At 38.2% G+C, this 25,022-nt stretch overlaps 1 protein-coding gene across 2 annotated transcripts in view; it reads left to right on the top strand.

The window, feature by feature from the left end:
• Window positions 1-25,022, top strand: part of TAB3 (TGF-beta activated kinase 1 (MAP3K7) binding protein 3) — a 108,178-nt gene that overhangs the window by 17,522 nt on the left and 65,634 nt on the right. The window contains exons 2-3 of one of the 2 annotated variants that reach the window (XM_059910948.1): window positions 18,385-18,490; window positions 21,965-22,087. The exons of the other annotated variant lie outside the window; for it this stretch is intronic. The gene's annotated coding sequence lies outside the window, so the exon portion shown is untranslated. The remainder of the gene's footprint in view (window positions 1-18,384; window positions 18,491-21,964; window positions 22,088-25,022) is intronic. 2 annotated transcript variants of the gene reach the window in all.

Genomic DNA, 25,022 nt, shown 5'->3' with positions numbered 1-25,022 from the left:
TGGGCAGGACTGTGTCCGGTGGTGTGTTTTGGGGTGTCTGTGTCCTTATTATGATTTTAGGAACCTCTCTGCTAATGGGTGGGATTGTGTTCCTGTCTTGCTAGTTGTTTGGCATAGGGTGTCCAGCACTGTAGCTTTCTGGTCATTGAGTGGAGCTGGATCTTAGCGTTGAGATGGAGATCTCTGGGAGAGCTTTCGCCATTTGATGTTATGTGGAGCCGGGAGGTCTCTAGTGGACCAGTGTCCTGAACTCGGCCTTCCCACCTCAAGAGGCACAGGCCTGACACCCGGTCGGAACAGCAAGACCCTGTCATCCACACGGCTCAGAAGAAAAAGGAGAAAAAAATAAAAAAAAGAAAAGGATAAAATAAAATAGTTATTAAGGTAAAAATTGAAAAATAATTATTAAAAATAAAAGAAACTTAAAAAGTAATAAAAAAAAGAGAAAAAAAGAGAGAGAAACTAAGAAACAAATCTACCAATGATAACAAGTGCTAAAAAGTATACTAAAAAACAAAAAAAAACACAGAAAAAAAACGGACAGACAGAACTCTAGGACAAATGGTAAAAGCAAAGCTATACAGACAAAATCACACAAAGAAATGTACACATACACACTCACAGAAAGAGAAAAAGGAAAAAGAAATGTCTCTATATATATAAAACAAAGGAAGAGAGCAACCAAATCAATAAACAAATCTACCAATGATAATAATCTCTAAATACTGACTTAAGATAAGCATAAATCTCGAAACAAATCAGATGCAGAAAGCAAACCCCAGGTCTACAGTTGCTCCCAAAGTCCACCACCTCAATTTTGGAATGACTCGTCTATTCAGGTATTCCACAGATGCAAGATACATCAAGTTGATTGTGGAGATTTAATCTGCTGCTCCTGAGGCTGCTGGGAGAAATTGCCCTTTTTCTTCTTTGTTCTCACAGCTCCTGGGATTCAGCTTTGGATTTGGCCCCGGCTGTGCGTGTAGGTCTCCTGAGGGCATCTGTTCTCTCCCAGACAGGACGGGGTTAAAGGAGCAGCCGATTAGGGGGCTCTGGCTGACTCAGGCCGGCGGTAGGGAGGAGTATGGAATGTGGGGCAAGCCTGCGGCGGCAGAGGCCGGCATGACATAGCAACATCCTGAGGCACGCCGTGTGTTCTCCCAGGGAGGTTGTCCCTGGATCTCGGGACCCTGGCAGTGGTGGGCTGCACAAGCTCCCGGGAGGGGAGGTGTGGGTAGTGACCTGTGCTTGCACACAGGTTTCTTGGTGACTGCAGCAGCAGCCTTAGCATTTCATGCCCATTTCTGGTGTCTGCAATATAGCTGCGGCTCGCGCCCATCTCTGGAGCTCGTTTAGGTGGTGCTCTGAATCCCCTCTCCTCGCACACCCCAAAGCAATGGTTTCTTGCCTCTTAGGCAGTTCCAGACTTTTTCCTGGCTAGCTGTGGCGCACTAGCCCCTTTCAGGCTATATTCACGCAGCCAACCCCAGTGTTCTCCCTGGGATCTGACCTCAGAAGCCCGACCGTCAGCTCCCAGCCCCCACCCTCCCCCGTGGGTGAACAGACAAGCCTCTCGGGCTGGAGAGTGCTGGTCGGCACCGATCCTCTGTGTGGGAATCTCTCTGCTTTGCCCTCTCCACCCTTGTTGCTGCGCTCTCCTCCATGGCTCTGAAGCTTCCCCCCCCCGCCACCCCCACCCCCATCTCCGCCAGTGAAGGGGCTTCCTAGTGTGTGGAAACTTTTCCTCTTTCACAGCTCCCTCCCAGAGGTGCAAGTCCTGTCCCTATTCTTTTGTCTCTTTTTTCTTTTGCCCTACTGAGGTACGTGGGGAGTTTCTTGCCTTTGGGGAAGTCTGAGGTTTTCTGCTAGCATTCAGTAGGTGTTCTGTAGGAGTTGTCCCACATGTAGATGTATTTTTGATATATTAGTGGGGAGGAAGGTGATTTCCACGTCTTACTCCTCTGCCATCTTGAAGGTCTCCCTCCATACTGTTTTGATTAGTATAACTTTGTAATATAGTTTGAAACCAGAAAGCATGATGCCTCCAGCTTTGTTCTTATTTCTCAAGATTGGCTATTGGAGGTCGTTTGTGATTCCATACAAATTTTAGGATTGTTTATCTTTTTGTGAAAAATACCATTGGAATGTTGATAGGGATTTCATTGAACCTTTAGATTGCTTTGGGTAGTATAGACATTTTAACAGTATTAATTCTCCCAATCCATGAGCATAGACTATCTTTCTATTTCTGTCTTCAGTTTTTTTTGTCAGTGTCTTGTAGGTTTCAGTATATAGGTCTTTAACCTCCTTGGTTAGATTTATTCCTAGGTAGTTTATGCTTTTTGATGCAGTTGTAAATGGTATTATTTTCTTAATATCTCTTTTTGATAGTTAATTATTTGTGTAAAGAAACAGGGTTTTTGTGTATTGATTTGGTATCCTGCAAGTTTACTGAATTTGTTTATTAGTTGTAACAGTTTTTTGATGGAATCCTACGGGTTTTCTATATATAATCTCATGTTGTCTGCAAAAATTGATAGTTTTACCTCTTTCTTTCCTGCTTGGATGCTTTTTATTTCTTTTTCTTGCCTAATTTCTGTGGCTAGGTCTTCCAGTGCTATGTTGAATTAAGGTGATGAGAGTGGACATTGTCTTGTTCCTGATCTTAGAGGAAAACTTTTAGCTTTTTACTGTTGAATACAGTGTTAGCTGTGGGCTTGTTACATACATCCTTTTATTATGTTTAGGTCCATTCCCTCTGTACTGCTTCGTTGAGAATTTTTATCATGAATGAATGTTGAATTTTGTCAAATGTTTTTTCTGCATCTGTTAAGATGATCATATGATTTTACCTCTCATTTTGTTAATGTAATGTATCACATTGACCGATTTGCAGGTGTTGCACCATCCTTGCCTCCCTGGGATAAACCCCTTTGATTATGGTGTATGATCCTTTTAATGTATTGTTGACTTTGGTTTGCTAATATTTTGTTGACGATTTTTGCATCTGTGTTCATTAAGGATATTGGCCTGTAATTTTCTTGTGGTTTCCTTGTCTAGTTTTGGTATCAGCCTAATGCTAGCCTTGTAAAATGAGTTTGAAAGTGTTCTCTCCTCTTCTATTTTTAGAAGAGTTTGGGAAGGATTTGTATTAATTCTTCTTTGAATGTAGAATTAACCAGTGAAGCTCTCAGGTCCTGGAACCTTTGTTTGTTGAGAGATTTTTGGTTACTGATTCAGTCTCCGTAATAGTAATTGATCTATTCACATTTTCTATTTCTTCATGATTCATTCTTGGAAGGTTATGTGTTTGTAGGAATTTATCCATTTTTTCTAGGTTGTCCAATTTGTTGGTGTATAATTGTTCATTGTAGTCTTTTATGATCCTTTGTAGTTCTGTGGTATCTGTTTGTTAATTTTGTCTACTTTTTAAAGAACCAGCTCTTAGTTTCATTGATCTCTTCTATTGTCTTTTTGGCCTCTATTTTATTTGTTTCCACTCTGATCTTTGTTATTTCCTTCATTCTACTAACTTTGAACTTTGTTCTTTTTCTAGTTCCTTGAAGTGTAATGTTTTGTTATTTATTTGTGATATTTATTGTTTCTTGAGGTAGGCCTCAGTTATTATGAACTTCCCTCTTAGAACTGCTTTGCTGCATCTCATAATTTTTGGTGTGTTGTATTTTCATTTTCATTTGTCTCAAGGTATTTTTCGATTTCTCTGTTGATCTTTTAGTCTTTCAGTAGCATGTTGTTTAATTTCCACATATTTGTGAATTTTCCAGTTTTCTTCTTGTAATTGATTTCTAATTTTATACCATTGTTGGAAAAGATGCTTGGTATGAATTTATTTCTTCTTACAACTGTTTGGTAAGTTATCTTTTTTAAAAATTTGTCCATTTTATCCGAATTTTCAAATTATTGGCATTACAGTTATGCTCTTTTATCATTTATTGTCTACAGATTCCTTACTGAATGTTCCTCCTTTCTTTTCTTAATAGCTTTGAGGTATAACCATACAATTCACCCATTCGAAGTGTACAACTTTGTGGTTTTTATAACATTCACAGTGTTGTACAACCATCAGCATAATCAATTTCAGAACAAAAAGGAATGCTGCACCCATTAGCAATCACTCCCCATTTTCCCCGAGCTCCTTCTCGCCCCATCAGCCCTAGGCAATCACAAATCTTTTTGCCTCTGTAGATTTTCTTCTTCTGAAATTTTCACATAAATGGAATCATGCAATTTGTGGTCTTTTGTCACTGGCTTCTTTCACTTAGCATAATGTTTTCTAAGTTCACTTATGTTGTAGCATATATCAGTGCAGTTGACTTTTGAACAACAGGGGTTTGAGTTGTGTGGATCCACTTATATGGGGACTTTTTTCAGTAGTAAACACTATAGTACGAGACAGTCTGCATTTGGTTTAATCTGCAGATGTGGAACCGTGAATACAGAGGAACTGTGTACACAGAGGAATCATGTATATGGAGGGCCAACTATAAGTTATACTCGGATTTTCAACTGTGTGGAGGGTTAGCAACCTTAATCCCTGTGTTGTTCAAGGGTCAACTGTACTTCATTTCTTTTTACTGCCAGATAATATGCTACTGTATGGATATATCTTATTTAATTTATTCATCAGTTGATGGACGTTTGAGTTGTTTTCAGTTTTTGGCTATTATGAGTAATGCTACCATGAACATTCATGTACAAGTTTTTGTGCAGACATGTTTTCATTTCTCTTGGGCCTTTTTCATTCTTGATACTGGGTATATGTATCTTTTTTTTCTCCTCTTTTTAAAAATAATTTTACTAGAGGATTAGCAATTACAGTAATTCTTCCAAAGAACCAGCTGTGTTGGTGTTTTTTTATTTTGTTAATATCTGCTTTTATATTTATTATTTTTTTAGGACTCCTTTTGCTTTTATTTTTCTAACTTCTTAACAAGGGTGGTTAGGTATTAATTTGCACCCTTATTTCCTTCCTAACATATGCAGTTGAAACTACACATTTCACTTTCAAGTATGTCTTTACTTGCATCCCATTATTTTTGATACGTAGTATTTCCATTATAACTTCACAACATATCTTAATTTCCATTGTAATTTCTTCTTCGATCAATGGGTTATTTTAAAGTGGATTTTTAAATTTCCAGTAATATAAGAATTTTCTAACTGCATATTTTATAATTGCTTTCTGGTTTAGAGTACTTTCTCTGAGTGATTTCAGTCTTTTAAAGTTTCTTGAGATTTACTTTATGGCTCAACATGTGATCAGTTTTTGTAAATATGTAAGATCTTGAAAAGAATATATTCTGCAGCTGTTGGATGCAGAGTTCTATATATGCCTATTGATCAAATTTGTTAATTGTGTTGTGTTATCCTTACTGATTTTTTTGTCTGCTTATTTCAACTACTGAGAGATACCTTAAAATCCACCACTATGATACTAATGTATGTGTATTTCTCCTACTAGTTCTGTCAACTTTTCCTGTATATATAATTTGAGGTCATGATATCAAGTGCATCTAAATTTTTAGAAACTATTTATTTATTTATTTATTTGGCTGTGTTGGTTCTTAGTTGGGGTACGTGGGATCTTTCGTTGTGGCATGCAGGCTCTTCTTTGTGGCACATGGGCTTCTATCTAGTTGTGGTGTGTGGACTCTATAGTTCTGGCATGTGGGCTCCAGAGCGCACAGGCTCGGTAGTTACGGTGCGTGGGCTTAGTTGCCCCGTGGCATGTGAGATCTTCGTTCCCTGACCAGGGATCGAACCCGCATCCCCTGCATTGGAAGGCGGATTCTTAACCACTGGTCCACCAGGGAAGTCCCAAGTGCATATAAATTTAGTTAATTATGTTCTGGTGAGTTAAACATTTTATCATCCTTGAAGTGACTCTTTTAACTCTAGTAATACTTTTTCTTTGATGTCTGTTTTTTCTGAGACTAATTTAGCTATACCGTCTTTATTTTGGCTAGTGTTTGCATGATATATATATATATATATTTCTTTTTTTTTAAATTTTTATTCTTGGCTGTGTTGGGTCTTCGTTTCTGTGCAAGGGCCTTCTCCAGTTGCGGCAAGCGGGGGCCACTCTTCATCGCGGTACGCGGGCCTCTTCACTATCGCGGCCTCTCTTGTTGCGGAGCACAGGCTCTAGACGCGCAGGCTCAGTAATTGTGGCTCACGGGCCTAGTTGCTCCGCGACACGTGGGATCTTCCCAGACCAGGGCCCGAACCCGTGTCCCCTGCATTAGCAGGCAGACTCTCAACCACTGCGCCACCAGGGAAGCCCATGATATATTTTTTTATCCTTTTACTTTCAGCCTCTCTGTATTCTTATGTTTAAATGGGTCTCTTGAAAGCAGCATATGTTTGTAGATTGTTTTTTTAAGTCTGATAATCTTTTTCTTTTTTGGGAACATTTAGTCCATTTGTATTTAATGTAAGTGCTGACATTTTCAGATTAAATACAGCAGCACATTTTTGTCCCACCTGTTCTTTATTTTTCTCTTCCTTTGATTTGATTATTTTTATATCAATTTTCCTTTATTGGTTCAGATATCACATATTCATTTCAATTATTTTCATGATTGCACTCGCACTTACAGCATGCATAGGTCACTTATTAAAGTCTAGTGTTAACTGATAATTTTATCTTCCTCCTGGTTGAAGCAAGAACGTTAAAATACCTCTGTTCCATTTACCGATCTTCTGACATTCATGCTCTTGTCCTGTAACTTAATATTCTGTATGTATATTTTTTTACAAAAAGCTGTACATATTCCATGTATATAATTTAATGGGTTGGGAGATAAGTTTCTGTACGTATTTTAAACCCCACAGAACATTATTATTTTATACAATCAATGCCCCATTAGATTTTTCACATGCTTACTTAAACTTTCATGGTTCTTCATTTCCGCATCTGTGACCTTCCATTTTGGGTCAGTTTTTTTTGCTTTATGATTTTTTAGTGGAGTTCTGCTGGATGTGAACTCTGTTTTTATTTGTCAGAAAATATATTTCATTTTCATTCTTTTTTTCTTAAATGTATGTATTGTTTTTCAAATTCTTTTCCCATTTAGGTTATTACAGAATATTGAGCAGAGTTCCGTGTGCTATACAGTGTGTCCCTGTTGGTTATTTTAAATACAGTAGTGTGTATATGTCAATCTCAAACTTTGAATTTTTTTAAACTTTTTCTTTTATATTGGAGTACAGTTGACTAACAGTGTTGTGATAGTTTCACTTGTACAGCACAGTGGTTCAGTTATACATATACACGTATCTATTCTTTTTCAAGTTCCTTTCCCATTTGGGTTGTTACATAATATTGAGCAGAGTTTGCTGTGCTATACAGTAGGTCCTTGTTGGTTACCCTTTTATTTTGGCTGCACTGGGCGGCATGTGGGATCTTAGTTCCCTGACCAGGGATTGAACCTTCACCCCTTGCAGTGGAAGCACGGAGTTGTAACCACTGGACCACCAGGGAAGTACTGGTTATCCATTTTAAATATAGCAGTGTGTACATGTCAATCCCAAACTCTCTAACTATCCCTTCCCCTCACCCTCACCCTCACCCTCACCCTCACCCTCCTGGTAACCATAAGTTCGTTCTCTAAGTCTGTGAGTCTGTTTGTTTTGTAAATAATTTCATTTGTATCATTTGTTTTAGAGTCTGCATGTAAGCGATATCATATATTTGTCTTTCTCTGTCTGACTTACTTCACTCAGTATCATAATCTCCAGGTCCATCCATGTTGCTGCAAATGACATTATTTCATTCTTTTTAATAGCTGATTAATATTCCATTGTATATATGTACCACGTCTTCTTTATCCATTCATATGTCGATGGACATTTAGGTCGCTTCCCAAGACTTGGCTGTTGTAAACAGCACTGCAGTGAACATTGGGGTGCCTGTATCCTTTCGAACCATAATTTTCTCCGGATATATGCCTAGGAGTGGGAATGCTGGATCATATGGTAGCTCTGTTTTTAGTTTTTTAAGGAACCTCCATACTGTTCTCCATAGTGGCTGTACCAATTGACATTCCCACACAAAGTGTAGGAGGGTTCCCTTTTCTCCACACCCTTTCCACCATTTATTGTTTGTAGAATTTTTGATGATGGCCGTTCTGAATGGTATGAGGTGATATATCATTGTAGTTTTGATTTCACGTTCCTCTAATAATTAGCAATGTTGAGCATCTTTTCCTGTGTCTCTTGGCTGTATGTATGTCTTTGGAGAAATGTCTATTTAGGTCTTCTGCCCATTTTTTGATTGGGTTGTTTGGGTTTGTTTTGATATTGAGCTGCATGAGCTGTTTGTAGATTTTGGAGATCAATCCCTTGTCAGTTGCATCGTTTGCAAATATTGTCTGCCATTCTGTGGGTTGTCTTTATGTTTTGTTTATGGTTTCCTTTGCTTTGCCAAAGCTTTTGAGTTTCATTAGGTCCCATTTGTATATTTTTGTTTTTATTTCCATTACTCTAGTAGATGGATCGAAAAAGATATTGCTGTGATTTATGTCAAAGAGTGTTCTTCCTATGTCTTTGTCTAAGAGTTTTATAGTATCAGGTCTTAACATTTAGCTCTTTAATTCATTTTGAGTTTATTTTTGTGTATGGTATCAAAGAATATTCTAATTTCATTCTTTTATATGTAGCTGTCCAGTTTTCCCAGCACCACTTATTGAAGAGACTGTCTTTTCTCTGTTGTATAGTCTTGCCTCCTTTGTTTTAGTTTATTTGACCATAGGTGCTTGGGTTCATTTCTGGGTTTTCTATCTTGTTCCATTGATCTATATTTCTGTTTTTGTGCCAGTACCATACTGTCTTGATTACTGTAGCTTTGTAGTATAGTCTGAAGTTGGGGAGCCTGATTCCTCCAGCTCCGTTTTTCTTTCTCAAGATTGCTTTGGCTATTCGGGGTCTTTTGTGTTTCCATACAAATTGTGAAATTTTTTGTTCTACTTCTGTGAAAAATGCTATTGGTAGTTTGATAAGGATTGCATTGAATCTGTAGATTGCTTTGGGTAGCATAGTCATTTTCACAATGTTGATTCTTCCAATCCAAGGACATGGTATATCTCTCTGTTTGTATCATCTTTAATTTCTTTCATCAGTGTCTTACAGTTTTCTGCATACAGGTCTTTTGTCTCCTTAGGTAGGTTTATTCCTAGGTATTTTCTTCTTTTTGTTGCAGTCGTAAATGGGAGTGTTTCCTTAATTTCTTTTTCAGAGTTTTCATCAGTAGTGTATAGGAATGCAAGAGATTTCTGTGCATTAATTTTGTATCCTGCTACTTCACCGAATTCACTGATGAGCTCTAGTAGTTTTCTTTAGGATTTAGGTAGCATCTTTAGGATTTCTATATGTAGTGTCATGTCATCTGCAAACAGTGACAGTTTTACTTCTTTTCCGATTTGTATTCTTTTTATTTTTTCTCTTCTCTGATTGCCGTGGTTAGGACTTCCAAAACTATGTTGAATAAAAGTGGTGAGAGTGGACATCTTTGTCTTGTTCATGATCTTGGAGGAAATGCTTTCAGCTTTTCACTGTTGAGTATCTTGTTAGCTGTATATATGTTTGTCGTATATGGCCTCTATTAGGTTGATGTAAGTTCCCTCTGTGCCCACTTTCTGGAGAGTTTTATCATAAATGGGTGTTGAATTTTTTCAAAAGCTTTTCCAGCATCTATTGAGATGATCATGTGGTTTTTGTTCTTCAGTTTGTTGATGTGGTGTATCACACTGATTGACTTATGGATATTTAAAAATCGTTGCATCCCTGTGATAAATCCCACTTGATCGCGGTGTAGGATCCTTTTATTGTGTTGTTGTATTCAGTTTGCTAGTAATTTGTTAAGGATTTTTATGTCCATGTTCATTAGTGATATTGGCCTGTAATTTTCTTTTTTTTGTATTATTTTTGTCTAGTTTTGGTATCAGGGTGATGATGGCCTCATAGAATGAGTTTTGGAGTGTTCCTTCCTCTGCAATTTTTGGAGAAGTTTCAGAAGGATAGGCGTTAACTCTTCTCTAAATGTTTGATAGATTTTGCCTGTGAAGCCATGTGGTCCTGGGCTTTTGTTTGTTGGGAATTTTTAAATCACAGTTTCAATTTCAGTACTTGTGATTGGACTGCTCATATTTACTATTTCTTCCTGGTTCAGTCTTGGGTGATTGTACTTTTCTAAGAATTTGTCCATTTCTTCTGGGTTGTCCATTTTATTAGCATATAGTTGTTTGTAGTAGTCTCTTACGATTCTTTGTATTTCTGTGGTGTCTGTTGTACCTTCTCCTTTTTCATTTCTAATTTTATTGACTTGAGCCTTTTCCCTGTTTTTCTTGATGAGTCTGGCTAAAGGTCTATCAATTTTGTTTATCTTTTCCAAGAACCAGCTTTTAGTTTTATTGATCTTTTCTGTTTTTTTCTTCATTTCTATTTCATTTATTTCTGCTCTGATCTTTGTTTAGTGTTGTGTTTGGATAGCTTTCTCTCTCTGTCTCTCTCTCCTGTTTTTTGGTTGCGCCACATGGTATGTGGGATCGAACCTGTGCTCCCTGCAGTGGGAACACGGAGCCTTAACCACTGGACCGCCAGGGAATTCCCTGCTTTTTCTCTTTTGTGTATGTATCTGTTGTAGATTTTTGGTTTGCGGTTCCCATGAAGTTTTGCTATAGCAGTCTGTATATATAAACAAGATCGTTTTAAGCTGCTGGTCTCTTAATTTGAAACGTATTTCCCGTTTCCTGCATTTGTGCTCTCCTCACCATTGCCGGTTTTGATAATATATTTGTGTGTAGATGATTTCCTACCTTTACTGTATGTTTGCCTTTACTAGTGAGCTTTCTCATTTGTATATACTTGTTTGTAGTTGTGGCCTTTTCTTTTCCGCCTAGAGAAGTTCCTTTAGTATTTGTTGCAAAGTTGGTCTGGTGATGTTGAATTCTCTTAGCTTTTCCTTGTCTGTAAAGCTTTTGATTTTTCTGTTGAATCTGAATGAGAGCATTGTTGGGTGTTCTTGGTTGTAGGTCCTTCTCTTTCATCACTTTAAATATATCATGACACTCCCTTCTGGCCTGCAGAGTTTCTGCTGAGAAATCAGCTGATAACCTTACGGGAGTTCCCTTGTATATTATTTGTTGCTTTTCCCTTTTGCTTTTAATATTTTTTCTTTGTTTTTAATTTTTCTCAATTTGATTGTTATGTGTCTCTACATGTTCCTCCTTGGGTTTATCCTGCCTGGGACTCTCTGTGCTTCCTGGACTTGGGTGACTGTTTCCTTTCCCAAGATAGGGAAGTTTTCAGCTATCATCTCTTCAGATATTTTCTCAGGTCCTTTATCTCTCTTTTCTCCTTCTGGGACCCCTCTAATGTGATTGTTGTTGCGTTTAATGTTTCCGCAGAGGTCTCTTAGACTGTCTTCATTTCTTTTCATTCTTTTTTCTTTATCGTATTCTGTAGTAGTGATTTCCACCATTCTCTCTTCCAGCTCACTTATCCTTTTTTCTGCCTAACTTATTGTGATATTGGTTTCCTCTAGTGTATTTTTTATTTCAGTTGTTGTATTATTAATCTGTTTGTTTGTTCTTTAGCTCTTCTAGGTCTTTGTCAAACATTTCTTGTATCTTCTCGATCTGTTCCTCCATTCTTTTTCTGAGATCTTGGATCATCTTTACTATCATTACTCTGAATTCTTTTTTGGGTCGATTGCCTGTCTCCACTTCACTTAGTTGTTCTTCTGGGGTTTTATCTTGTTCCAACACCTGGGACAGATTCATCTACCGTCTCATTTTGTCTTACTTTCTGTGATTACTGTTTCCATTCCGCAGGCTGCAGAGTTGTAGTTCTTGCTTCCGCTGTTTGCCCCCTGGTGGATGAGCCTGTCTCAGAGGCTTGTGCAGGCTTCCTGGTGGGAGCAACTGGTTCCTGCCCATTGGTAGGTGCAGCTGGGTCTTGTCCCTCTAGTGGGCAGGGCCATGTCAGGGGTTGTGCTTATGGGGCAGCTGTGGGCACAGGAAGACTTTAAGCAGCCTGTCTGCTGATGGGTGGGACTGTGTTCCTGCTCTGTTGGTTGTTTGGTCTGAGGCATCCCAGCACTGGAGCGTATAGGCTGTTGGGTGGGGCCAGGTCTTGGTTAGAAGATGGCAGCTTCCAGGAGGGCACATGCCAATGAGTACTCCCCAGAACTACTGCCACCAGTGTCTTTTTCCCTGCATTGAGCCACAGCAGCCCCCCACCTCTGCAGGAGACCCTGCAATACCAGCAGGAAGGTCTGGCCCAGGCTCTTATGAGGTCACTGTTTTTTTTCCCTGGGTGGTGCACACGAGACCTTGTGTTCCCCCTCTGAGAGTGGAGTTTCTGTTTCCCCCAGTCCTGTGGAGTTCCTGCAATCAAACCCCACTGGCCTTCACAGCTAGATTCTTTCAGGGCTCCTCCTCCCGTTGCCAGACTCTCAGCCTGGGGAGCCTGACGTGGGGCTCAAAACTTTCACTCCTGTGGCAGAGCTTCTGTGGTATAATTATTCTCCAATTTGTGGGTCACCCAGCCAGCGGGTATGGGATTTGATTTTATTGCGAGTGTGCCCCTCCTACCATCTCACTGTGACTTCTTCTTTGTCTTTGGATGTAGGATATCTTTTTTGGGAGGTTCCAGCATTTTTTTGTCGATGGTCATTCAGCAGTTAGTTGTGATTTTGGTGTTTTCGTAAGAAAAGGTCAGTTCACTTTTTTCTACTGCACCATTGTGTCTCCGCCCCCTTAATTTTCATTCTTGATGGGTGTTTTCTCTGCCGTGGAATACTTGGTTGGCAGTTGTTTTTCTTTCTGCGACTTAGGGATTCCATTACATATGTCTTTTAGCTTCCATTTTTGTTGTTGAGAATTAAGCTATCCATGTAAACTGTTGCTTCTTTGGAAGTAATCTTTTTCCCCCTCGGGATGCTTTTAACTTTTTTTTTGTCTGCTGATTTTCAGCTAGGAATTCATTGACATCCTTAAATTTGTGGTTTGACATTTTTTAATCTTTTTTGGAAATTTTCAGCCATTCAAATTTTGCTTCTACCCCATACTGTCTCTCCTTTCCTTCTGGAATTCCAATTAACTGTGTCAGATATTATACCTTCATACCATATCCCCATGTTGCTTATCCTGTATTTATTCTGAGCTTTTTTTCCACTGACTTGTCTCTGATTCAGTGTCTCAACTGTGTCCATTGGCTGTTAAACCTGTTCATTGGATGATTAATTTCAGTTTTTGTATTTTTCAGTAACAAAATTTGTTTGCTTCTTATAAAAACCTGGTATATCACTTTTTATAGTTTCTAGTTCATTGCTGAGACTTTTAAGTTTGGTTTCCATTTCCTTGAACCAAAGTGTTTGTTTTATAATTCCAATATTTGGAGTCTCTGTGAGTGTTTATTGTTTTATGTTTCTGTGGCTTTTGATCTTATGTTTATTGTTTTCCCATGTGCCCAGTTGTCTTTAATTGTTTGCTGGGCATTGGATTTGAAAAATTACTTGAGAAATCATTTGAGACCAGGATGATATCTTCCAGGAAGGATTTTTTTTGGGGGGGGGGGGTGGCATCTGCTTGAGGGAATCTAGGATTACTTAGTCAAATCTCAGCTTTTGAGATTTTTCTGGGCCAACTGGATGACTCAAGGCTAAATTGCTTTCAATTTATGGACTGTTTAATTTCCGGTTCACCCATATTTCTAAGGTGCAGCCCTTTAGGTTCCTAACATGAGGGTAGTGAAGAGGATTTTCCTTTTGTCCCTCTGGGCCTACCCAGCTGTCAGATACGGTTTAACTTCTGGTTTCTTCTGGATTGTTGTGCTCACCTCTCTGAATTCCAGTCCTTTAATGGATCTGAAAGCACTATCCTGTTGGCTCTTTGATCCTTTAAGCAAGTCATTTCTTACATTTTGTCCAACTTTTATTATTTGTCTAAAGTGGAAAGATTGGTTCAAATTACCTAATATGCCATAACCAAGAGAAGGAGTCTTCCCATTGGCTCTTTATGGCAGAACATGATTTTGTCTTGTTTTCTAGGTCAGACTCAGCCCCTAGTTCGCTTTAAATTTTGTTTTATTTTGTTTTATGTAGCGGTACTCATTTGGATAACTTTGCACATTTTAATTAAAAGGTTACATTGTGTGTGTGTGTGAAATTATAAATAAGTTGTTACCTGATTATTCAGGATTCAGGATTTTAGTCTCTTCCACCTAGGGCAGTTTCTAGTCCTTGACAGTGGACAGGTTTATTGTATTTAAGTTTCAGTTAAAAATAAGTCTCTGGAATGACTTTTAGAACATGAAATCCCTCTTAATTACTATTGAAGTTGGGATGTACAATATCAACTAAGTTTTATTTTCCTCTCATAGAAAAGAATGCTTTTGTAGTTATACTATAACTGTCATGACTTCTGTTTTAGTGTACATATTTGTAGACATAATATATATCTGTCCTTGTGAAATAGAAAAAAAGGAGGCAGTTCTGCTGAGATTCTTGTTTGCTGTATTATGAAAGCTCTCGAGCATCCTCTTGAATGAATATGATGCTTTACAAGTTACAGACATTTTCCTTCTATGTAAATTAATTCCTACAACATCTTGTGAGGTGTGGTATTAAGCAAAGGATTTGGAAACAGGGCCTAAGAGAGGTTAAGTAACTTGTCTGTGGCTCCACATCTGGTGAGTGGCTTATGTCGTCTATGATTATTACAGTGTTTTATTTCAGCTGTTGTGGCCTGTTAACGCTTGCCTGTAGATGCTCACTGACTTCCCAGTTTTGTCACGTTATGCTTTCTTCTTTCTGTACACCATGTAATATAATGACCTCATGACTCATGTCCTGAAGATTGAGACAATTGGGATATTACTCCTTCATATCCCATCCTCACTGCCTCTCAGCCCACCCCATTTCTAGAATATGGTCACACCAGCCCTGGAATTTGCCACCTCCTCTGCCCTGTTGGAAAGCTTGCTTTGTCACTAGTCCTTTCTCACCCCACATGTATAGTCAGTCCCTTTCCCTCTCTTTATGCATGCCTCAATTTTTCTGATTCTAAGAAAGATGCCTCTTTTCTTTCCAATGCACTTGCCATCTTTCTTGTCACTCTTATGGTTAGACTCAAACTCTCTAACTTCCTTACTGGATATTTTCTGTAAGCCTTCCTTTCTTTTCTAATCGCTCTTTATAAGATCCTAGCCAAAGTCTTGTTTGGTCTGATCCTCTGAATCTTAAGGAGAGCAAAAAGCTTTTCTGCCTCAGACCCTTTTCCTAGCAGTAGAGTCAGTGCTGCTATATATCTGGTGGTGCTTCTGCTTCTGAATGGTACTCACATCTCATTGTCAACATCCTTGTAATGAAAACCTTGAACAGTTATCTTACATGAGGACTGTGGATGTCAAATGCCCTTGTTTGCTTGGAGCATGTTCAATTACATAGTGTTCAGTTACTACTTGTTGAAGGGTATGAGGATGCCACCTCCTCAAATTTAGTAATACTCCATTTTCTCTTGAGAACTATTGTGTCAGTGTGTGGTTTGTTTTTTTATTTTGTCCCTATCCAAGGATTCTTTTCTTGGAAGTTTATTCATTAGTTTTCTCCCCATCTCACTCACAAAACTGTCATGCTTTAAAATGTTGGTAGAATTGTGAGTGGTACCAGTATCTTTTGAATGTCCTATTTCAAACCTTTGCACTTCTCCCTTTTCCTTCTCTTTTAATCCTGCATCTTTTCTGTTGTCCACTTTATTTTTCTTCAGTAAACTTGATTTACATGAATTCATCTCTCCCTTCTTTGAACTCTTTTTGTTATCAGGGTACAGAGTACATATGTTCTTTTTCACCAGCTCAAGAGTAAGCTTTAAGACAGGGCATGGGCAATTAAAAAAAAAAAAGTCAGGGCATGGGCTTCACCCTTGTGCTTTATCACTTATTTTTTTTTTTTTTTTAAAGGTATGTAGTACTTTATTTATTTATTTATTTATTTATTTATGACTGTGTTGGGTCTTCGTTTCTGTGCCAGGGCTTTCTCTAGTTGTGGCAAGTGGGGACCACTCTTCATCGCGGTGCGCGGGCCTCTCACCATCGCGGCCTCTCCTGTTGCGGAGCACAGGCTCCAGACGCGCAGGCTCAGTAACTGTGGCTCACGGGCCCAGTTGCTCCGTGGCATGTGGGATCTTCCCAGACCAGGGCTCGAACCCGTGTCCCCTGCATTGGCAGGCAGATTCTCAACCACTGCGCCACCAGGGAAGCCCATATCACTTATTTTTTTAAATAAATTTTAAAATTTATTTATTATTTATTTTTGGCTGAGTTGGGTCTTTTTTGCTGCACGCGGGCTTTCTCTAGTTGTGGCGAGCGGGGGCGCCTCTTCATCGCGGTGCGCGGGCCTCTCACTATCGCGGCCTCTCTTGTTGCGGAGCACAGGCTCCAGACACGCAGGCTCAGTAATTGTGGCTCATGGGCCTAGTTGCTCCGCGGCATGTGGGATCTTCCCAGACCAGGGCTCGAACCCGTGTCCCCTGCATTGGCAGGCGGATTCTTAACCGCTGCGCCACCAGGGAATCCCTGCTTTATCACTTATTGCAGGACCTTGCATATAATAAGATTCAGTAAATATTTAAGTTTATACTTAACATTATAATTAATTATAAGTTATGCTGATAATTATAATTACTAATTAATATAATTATTAATCATAATATTAGTTAATGTTAATTGACGTTTAAATATAATGGTTTTGGCTCTTTAAGGATTTTATCTCTGGACTGCCTTAAGAACCTTCTCAGTAGTTTTATATCTTTAGCTTCTTTTTCTGTGATCTCTGTACAAAAGAATGAAAATCATCAGCTTTTAAGTATTATTTTGAATACATTGGTTTTTTTTCTCCTTAAAGGACTCTGTAGTGACTCCTAGTTGATTGGTTTTATTTTTAAATTTTTATTTGTGAACATTTCCAAATGTACACAAAAAGTTCAGTGAACCTCTATGCTGCAGACATCAACATTTCTCCATACTTGTTTCATCTTCCCCCTATTGCTTTTTATTTTGCTGAGAATTTATGGCGTATCCAAGACATTATTTCATCCCTAAATGACATGTATCTAAAACAGCACATTTTCTTACATAACCACAATGCATTGTCATATACAACACACCTGGTAATGATTCCTTAATTGCGTATATAATACTTATTAGTCCACGTTCAAGTTTTCCCAGTTGTCTAAAAAAATTTGTTTTGTAGTTGGTTTGTTTGATTTATGCAAGAGTTCAGGTGTTGACAGCCTGATCCCTTCATGAAGCCCCACTTTTCACCCTAATGCTTTTACCATTCATCGATTACAATTGCATGGATTAGTTATTAAATTAAAAATTTGAGCCAAATTGTGAGTGTTCTAATTTGGTTACTTCTGCCATTATTAGCTGAAACTTTTCTCTCTGGAAGAACTTTTGCCTCATTCACTAAGGCTAGTTGGTTAACCTAAAATATCTAGTTAGTTCTTGAGTTGTTAATACCCTCTACTGGGGAAAGAAGACTCTGCTTTCTTTTTTAGCTAGTAAGACTCTTTATATTATTTCACTAAGGCCTATAGTAAAGTATTTTTTTTCCTTCTTGAGGAAGTTAAAGTTATTCTTGAGTAGTAGATTAGTGATTTTGTGGGTTGGGTTATGGGGAGGGCCTCCCAGTCCTGAGTGAGCAGTTCAAATTCTCTTGAGAAGCTATAGTGGGGGGTGGATGGTGGGGAAAGGAAAGGAATACAAAGGAAAAAAAATATACCCCCTTCACTGTTGGGCTTTGTACTGAGGGTGTGGTGCTCACTTGGGGTGTGGAAGTTTCAAACATTCTTCTACTTTCCCAGAGAATAAATTAGACTCAATATAGATTCCGTATAGATGCAGTATAGAGTCATTTAAATTTAAGGACGTATGGCCCTTAAAGGGTCTCAGCACAGTTTTGTAATCAAACCCATGCAAATTTAATGACTAGTATTTCATGCGGAGCTGCAAGGACCCCTGATGGTTTGCCAGGGATGCAGCTAAAGTTCTTGCCAGCTTTCTCTGAAGCCAAAACCTCAGAAAAGCTTTGGCCATCCCCTCTGCTGTTGTCAGCTCTACCTTAGGGATTAGAGGTGACTGACTAGGAAGGGGAGCAGGGTGGCTCAGGCAGTCAGGGGAACTTTTTGTTACTGACTGAACATAAACTTCATTCACTGAAATTTCAGGTGGTAAAGGTATACAAATGGCTGCTTTCCTTTTTCGTGACCTTTTATTTGTATACTGTATCACTTGCTCATACGGCCTTCCTTAAGCCTTTCACAGTTTGAATATTACCACTTTGGTCTTTCGTTTACCTAGGACAGTGTCTTCAGCCTTTTCTTCAAGTTTTTTACCGTGAATTGTTGCTGCGTGTCAAACTGGACAAGGTATTTTAGTTGAAGTTTCACCAGTTGAAACATTGGAGGTAAGGAATGTTTATCTGTGTGTTTGTCTATTTTTGTAGTTATATTAGAGCAGATTAGTTTTTTGAAAACTAATCTGTATTGCTGTTAACATGTTTGTTTACTCCACCCCCTCGCCCCCATCTCTTGTACGTATAAGAGCAAGGATGAAAAAATAAAAGATAGATGTCCAGGTAGTTTCATATGTTTAAATTTAGGCCCTAAATCAGGACCCAAAGCAAGTTCTTTGTACAGTTTATTTACTATTAGAAACTTTATCAGCAAATGAAAGAGTAACTTAGCAGTTGATTTTGAATATAAGGGGCTAATCCCACCCAGGTCCCAGACCCCCAGTGGTTGGAGCTGGTGGAGTTTGAAAGACCTGCCCCAAAGAGTAACGGGGTGTGCATGCATATGCTGATCTTCCAACTTCCTGGTTTTTATTGTAATATTTCTTAGTCTCAGATACATGATCAGTAAATGAGTAGTATAGATGAAAAGTTCAGTATTATGAAAAAATAAGGGTATAATTTTTAAAATTGTATTGTGGTATAATTCCATTAGTAGATCTATGTCAAGAAAGACTATATAGCAGTATCAGCTTTGATTTCTAGATAGTTTATTTTTCCACCTTATAATAATGTTTCCATTCTTTTTAACATCTGTTTTCTATTATAATAACATATGTGGGTGTGTGTTGTGAATTAAACACTGGACAAGATGTTATGAGGCCTGTTTTGTAGTCCTGGCTTTCTAGCAAGTTTTTAAATCCATCTAACCTTCAGTTATCGTCTTGTGTAAAACAAGAGGATTGTACTGAGGTTGGGTTCAGGGTTTCTCAGCCTCGGCACTATTGACATACTGAGCTGGATAATTCTTTGTTGTCAGGGGCTGTCCTGTGTACTGTAGGATGATTAGCAGTATCCCTGGCCTCTGCCCACCAAATCCCAATAGCACCCCTCCCCAGTATGGCAACCAAAAATGTCTCCAGACATTGCCAAATGTGCCTTGTGGGACAAAATCATCCCCAGTTGAGAAACACTACATTAGATGATGTGTAGATTTCCTTCCAGGTTTATAATCCTATTGTTTTTATTTTAAAAAATCCTGCTCTTTGCAACCCAGCTTCCATGAAGCTTTCCCCCGCACTCCTTTTTATGGTCCTACCTTAATTAATTATTTCTTTTTCTGAGAACTTACAGGACTTAATCCTACTCTATTATATCTCTCAGTGCATTTCTCTCACTTTGAGGGCATGGGCCTTCTGTATCTCCAAGCCGAGTACTCAGATCTTATTAAATGGATGAACAGTGGGTTCAGGAGTATTGAAGGTTAGACATTTTAAAATAAATGATTATAAATGGCATTTTTGTTAATATTTCAAACCCTTCCAGTTGGAAATTCCCACAGTTTGTGATCTTGAATTTCTGGGTTAGTGAGACTGATGACTCTTTTTTTTTTATCTTTTAGAAGGCAGGAGCCTCCTAAAGTATGTGAGGGAGCTACACAAAACAGATCGAGGTTGCTTTTGAGAAAAATAAAGTCACACAAAAATTCATAACAGAGAGTTGTTTCAGCTTTCATATTCAGATGTTTCTCAGATAACTCCACTTTGTTAATTAGAAAGGTGCCATTTATTCAGGTAATAGTAAAAATGAAAGGTAGTAAATATTTTTCTTACATAACCCAGAATATCTCACCATATTCTAAGTCAGTATTTCTCAAAGCAACGCATAGTAAGAAATACATTTTAATCATGATCTAGTACATACATACAAGTTTTTTGAGTCAATATTTACTGTACTATGTGTGAAGTACTCTGATATTTTCTGTTATGTTTCTTTTTTTTTTCCTTAAATACTTGTCATCACCTAGTAAGTTTATCATACAATTTACTAATAGGTTACAACCCACCATTTGTAAAACACTGTTCTAAGAAATCTCTTCAAGTAATAAAATGCCAAGATGATTTGCCTCTGGCATATGTTACCAATAGGCTGTACTGTGTCTCCTTAGAAAATGTCATTTAATAATTGACCTAATAAAGACCTTGGAATACCTCAACCAGAACAAATTAGATTTGCAGTCATTTGAAAGTCCTATATTTTTTCATTTATACAAAGTATTTTGTGTGCACAAGGCACTATAGGTCAAAGAACATGTTTGGTTTTCATTCTCAAGGTTTACAGTTATAAAACCTAGAGGAAAATAAAAAGTTGATAAACATTATTTCAAGTGCTGGTAGTAACAAACAGACAATAACTTTTGTAGGCATTTAGGAAGGAGAGAAAACTGTTCTGATTCAAGTTGATGGGGAGAAGGTTAACATGAATGTGGGGTGGATTTTGCATTGTCATATCAGAGATCAGAAAAGGCTGTTTCACGTGGTCAAAACAGCCTTCATGTAGGTGCAAGTACTTCTTGCTCATACTTGAAGTTCATTTTTCAGGTACTGTTTAAGATAAAGTAACTGAGAAGCTAAAAAGTAAGAAAAAGTATAGTAAAGTGCTAAAAAAATACATTATAAACAAGCTATGTTATTTTAGCTCTACTGTGGTTATAAAATGAGGTTGAGTCAGTAGATTAATTAGAAACTTGTATGCATGATGGCTCTGATACAAGCCAATATTTGCCCTAAAATGATAAGGTTAACATTGAATTATTAGGTTTACCGAGAACAAAGATAGTTTCTAAATGGTGGAGAGAGAGAGTGCTCATCTGTCAAAATAAGCCAATAAGGGCTTTTTTTTTTTTTTAAGTAGCAGTTTTTAAAAAGTTGTATACTATTTTGGCTATGCAATTGAAAATTTTGTACATGCTTGGTAGTCCTGGGCTTCATCCTTTCTTCTCTAGATAGAATGGAGGGCTCATGATGGTAAGTCACAACCAGGTGTTCTACAAAAGCCTTAAGAAAACAGGCAGTGGACTATCTTTTTGTCTTTCTGAAGTGCTCTCAGAAAGACAAATGTAGAATTTAATTACTGTAGAAGATATTTGTGACCTAAAGGAAAAGAAGGTTCCGTTTGTGATGATACTTGGGAAGGAACTGCTTGCCCTAAAAGTGTGGTCTAGCATCCTGTCTGCTGTTACTTTAAGTCACCAGAAGTCTATGAGTTTTTGTCATTTTTCCGTATTGAGTTAGGAAGTTAATTAAAGGATAACTTAGCTCCTCATTTTGTCAGATTTCCAGTCTACTGAAAAGAAGATGCTTTGAGAGCTGGAGATGTGAATAAGAGTCCAGTGCCAGGGTAATTTTTAAATTTTTTAAAAAATAGACTTTATTTTTTTGGAACAGTTTTAATTTTTCAGAAAAATTGAGGAGATAATACAGACAGTTCCTTTATACCCTGCACCCAGTTTCCTTTATTATTAACAGCTTACATTAGCATGGTATATTTGTTACAGTTAGTTAGCCCATATTAAAAGTGTTATTAACTAAAATCTATACTTTATGCAGATTTCCTTAGTTTTTACCTAATGTATTTTTTCTCTTTCAGGATCCCACCAGGGCCCTGTATTACAGTTATCGTCACGTCTCCTTAGGCTCCTCTTGACTGTGACAGTTTCTCAGACTTCCCTTGTTTTGATGACCTTGTCAGTTTTGAGGAGAATTTGATCAGGTATTTTGTAGAGTGTCCCTCAGTTGGATTTATTTGATGTTTTTCTCATGGTTAGACTGGGGTTATGGGTTTTTAGGAGGAAGACCACGGAGGTAAAGTGCCATTCTCATTACATTATATCAAGGGTACATACTATCATCATGATTTATCACTGTTAATGTTGACTCTGGTCACCTGGCTGAGAATATGTTTGTCAGGTTTCTCCACTGTAAAGTTACTTTTTTATTTTTGGTAAAAACTCTGTTCCATGCTGTGTTGTTTGGAAATAAGTCACTAAGTGTAGTCCACACTTAAGGAGTGGGAAGTTCTGCTCCATCTCCTTGAGGCTATTCTACATAAGTTACTGGGAATTCTCCATGGGAGATTGTCTCTTCTCCCCCATTTATTTATTTATTCAGTCATTTCTTTATGTCAGTATGGGCTTACAGATATTTGTTTTATATTTTGGGTCATAATCCAATACTACCTTATTTATTTTGTTGCTCAAATTTTTGCTGTTTTGGCCATTGGGAGCTCTTTTGGTTGGCTCCTGTGTCACTCTGACATGCCCCCATCGTCATGGGGTGTTTTTTGGTTTTTTGGGGTTTTTTTCGGACACTTCCTTACTTTCTGGTAATACAAGATTCTCCAGGCTCATCCTGTGTATCCCCTATCCCAGTTCTAGAATCAGCAGTTTCTCCACAAAGTCCAGATCTCTTTTATTAGAGAATGCTATTGGAAATCAAGATCTGGGTGCTAGGTGTGCTTGTTGCTACTAGAGTTTTGCTGTTTCTAGGCCTTCTTAGCTGAAATCCCGTGTATATATTACCTGTATATTTATGCATATTTATAAGTATCTCTATGCATTCATTTCTGTATATATATCTGTCAGTATTAAGGTAAACATGAGTTCATATTGATGTCTCTAGTTCTAATCCATTACTACATAGGTCATTCTAGCCTCCTCCCCTTGCTTTTCTGTAACCTCCCACTCCAACAGTGAGAAATCTGGCTCCCACCATTCACCATCCATTTACTTAATTGTTCAGTCCCAGTGTACATGTATAGTTATATATCAGTTTTGTTAACCTGATACCCTGATGGGTAACAATATCAGAATTGTTAACCTGTACCCCCATGGGAAACAGCTTTATCAGCTAGAATACAATGCTTATGTACAGTTCCTTTTACCTTTAGTCTTACAGACTCTACTCATTTCCAGAGTTATTTCAATCAGCACCTTTCCCCCCATCCCCTGCAGTGATACTATTTCATACATTTGTAATACAGTTAGATTCTGTTATATGGTCTCCATTCCTTCCTGGAACCCCCTGACTTTCTAAAGGATTTTTTAAAATTTGCATACTTTAAGGTTCATTCTTTGTGTTATAAAGTTCTGTGGGTTTTGACAAGTGCATAATGTCATGTATCTACCATTACAGTATCATACAGAATAATTTCACTGCCCTAAAAATCTCCTATGCTTCACCTATGAACCCTCCCTTCCTCCCCACAAACCTCTGGCAACCATTGATCTTTTTACTGTCTCTATAATTTTGCCTTTTCTAGAATGTTCTTGAGATATTTTTAAAGTCACTTTCTAAAGGAAACCTTTGATTTCTCTAACCTAGATACCATTTTTTCTCCCACCACCAATTCATTCTTTTTTTTAAAAAATTATTTATTTATTTATTTATGGCTGCGTTGGGTCTTGGTTGCTGCGCGCGGGCTTTTTCTAGTTGAGGCGAGCGGGGGCTACTCTTCGTTGCGGTGCGTGGGCTTCTCATTGCGGTGGCTTCTCTTGTTGCGGAGCACGGGCTCTAGGTGCGTGGGCTTCAGTAGTTGTGGCACGCAGGCTCAGTAGTTGTGGCTTGCGGGCTCTAGAGCACAGGCTCAGTAGTTGTTGCACACGGGCTTAGTTGCTCCGCGGCATGTGGGATCTTCCCGGACTGGGGCTCGAACCCGTGTCCCCTGCGTTGGCAGGTGGATTCTTAACCACTGTGCCACCAGGGAAGTCCCAATTCATTCTTAATTGAACAAAATATTTCTAGTAAGTAAGAATCAAGGCGTTCCCATTTCTTTTCTCAGTTACCACTATATAAGGTCATTCAGCTTTGTTTATCTTTTAATATCCTACCTCTTTGTTACCAACCTCGGAATTGGGAGGAGATCCCAAATACCTTTATTTTTGTTGGGGCGGTTGGTGGGGGAAGGCAGGGGGAGTGGCCCTGTATGGTATGGTACGTCCTGTATAGGTAGCAGCTGGCAAATAGATACTCACTTGTGGGGAGGGGTATTACGCTTAAATTTTATCTGAATATGCTTCTGTTTATTTCCGGTGGGGGGTTATACTTAACTTGAAAATGCCTTTGATGAGTCTTTTAATATGAATATTATTTTGGTCCATAGTCTCTTTTGAGAATATAACAGAATATGAGATAGATGAAGTGAATATGTGACTATTTCAAAATGGTTTCTACTGTAATGAAAATCCTGTAGGATGATAGTTTTAGAAATTATTTGGAAGGCTCTAATTTAAGGGAAATAATAACTATCATATTCCTATTTCTCACTTATTGTTTGGTAGCATCTTTACATATATGTGTGAAAAATCCAGAAATTGGAACTCTTACCCCTCCAGTAAAAGATCATTTGTTATGCTCCAATATCAGTCACTTCTTGTGGCTGTTTACCTTGAAGAATTCACAATCTGGTGCAGAAACTCTTCTTTTTTAAAAGCAAGTTTTGGTTTAAACTTTACAATGTCTTTAGGAGTTATGACATCATCAGAATCTTACCACGTAGCCTGTAGTACAGGAGAATAATGGCTAAAGCATAGATTTCAAGTTTGTGTTTTAGCTTTCTGCTTGTTAACTTTGTCACCACAGGCAAATTATTTACCCTTTCTGAGCCTTGCATTTCCTCATTTGTAAAATGTGAATGATGATATTACCTC

This window comes from Balaenoptera ricei, chromosome X (assembly GCF_028023285.1).
Source record: "Balaenoptera ricei isolate mBalRic1 chromosome X, mBalRic1.hap2, whole genome shotgun sequence".
NCBI classification, from domain to species: domain Eukaryota; kingdom Metazoa; phylum Chordata; class Mammalia; order Artiodactyla; family Balaenopteridae; genus Balaenoptera; species Balaenoptera ricei.
This window is presented reverse-complemented; position numbering and strand designations above follow the sequence as displayed.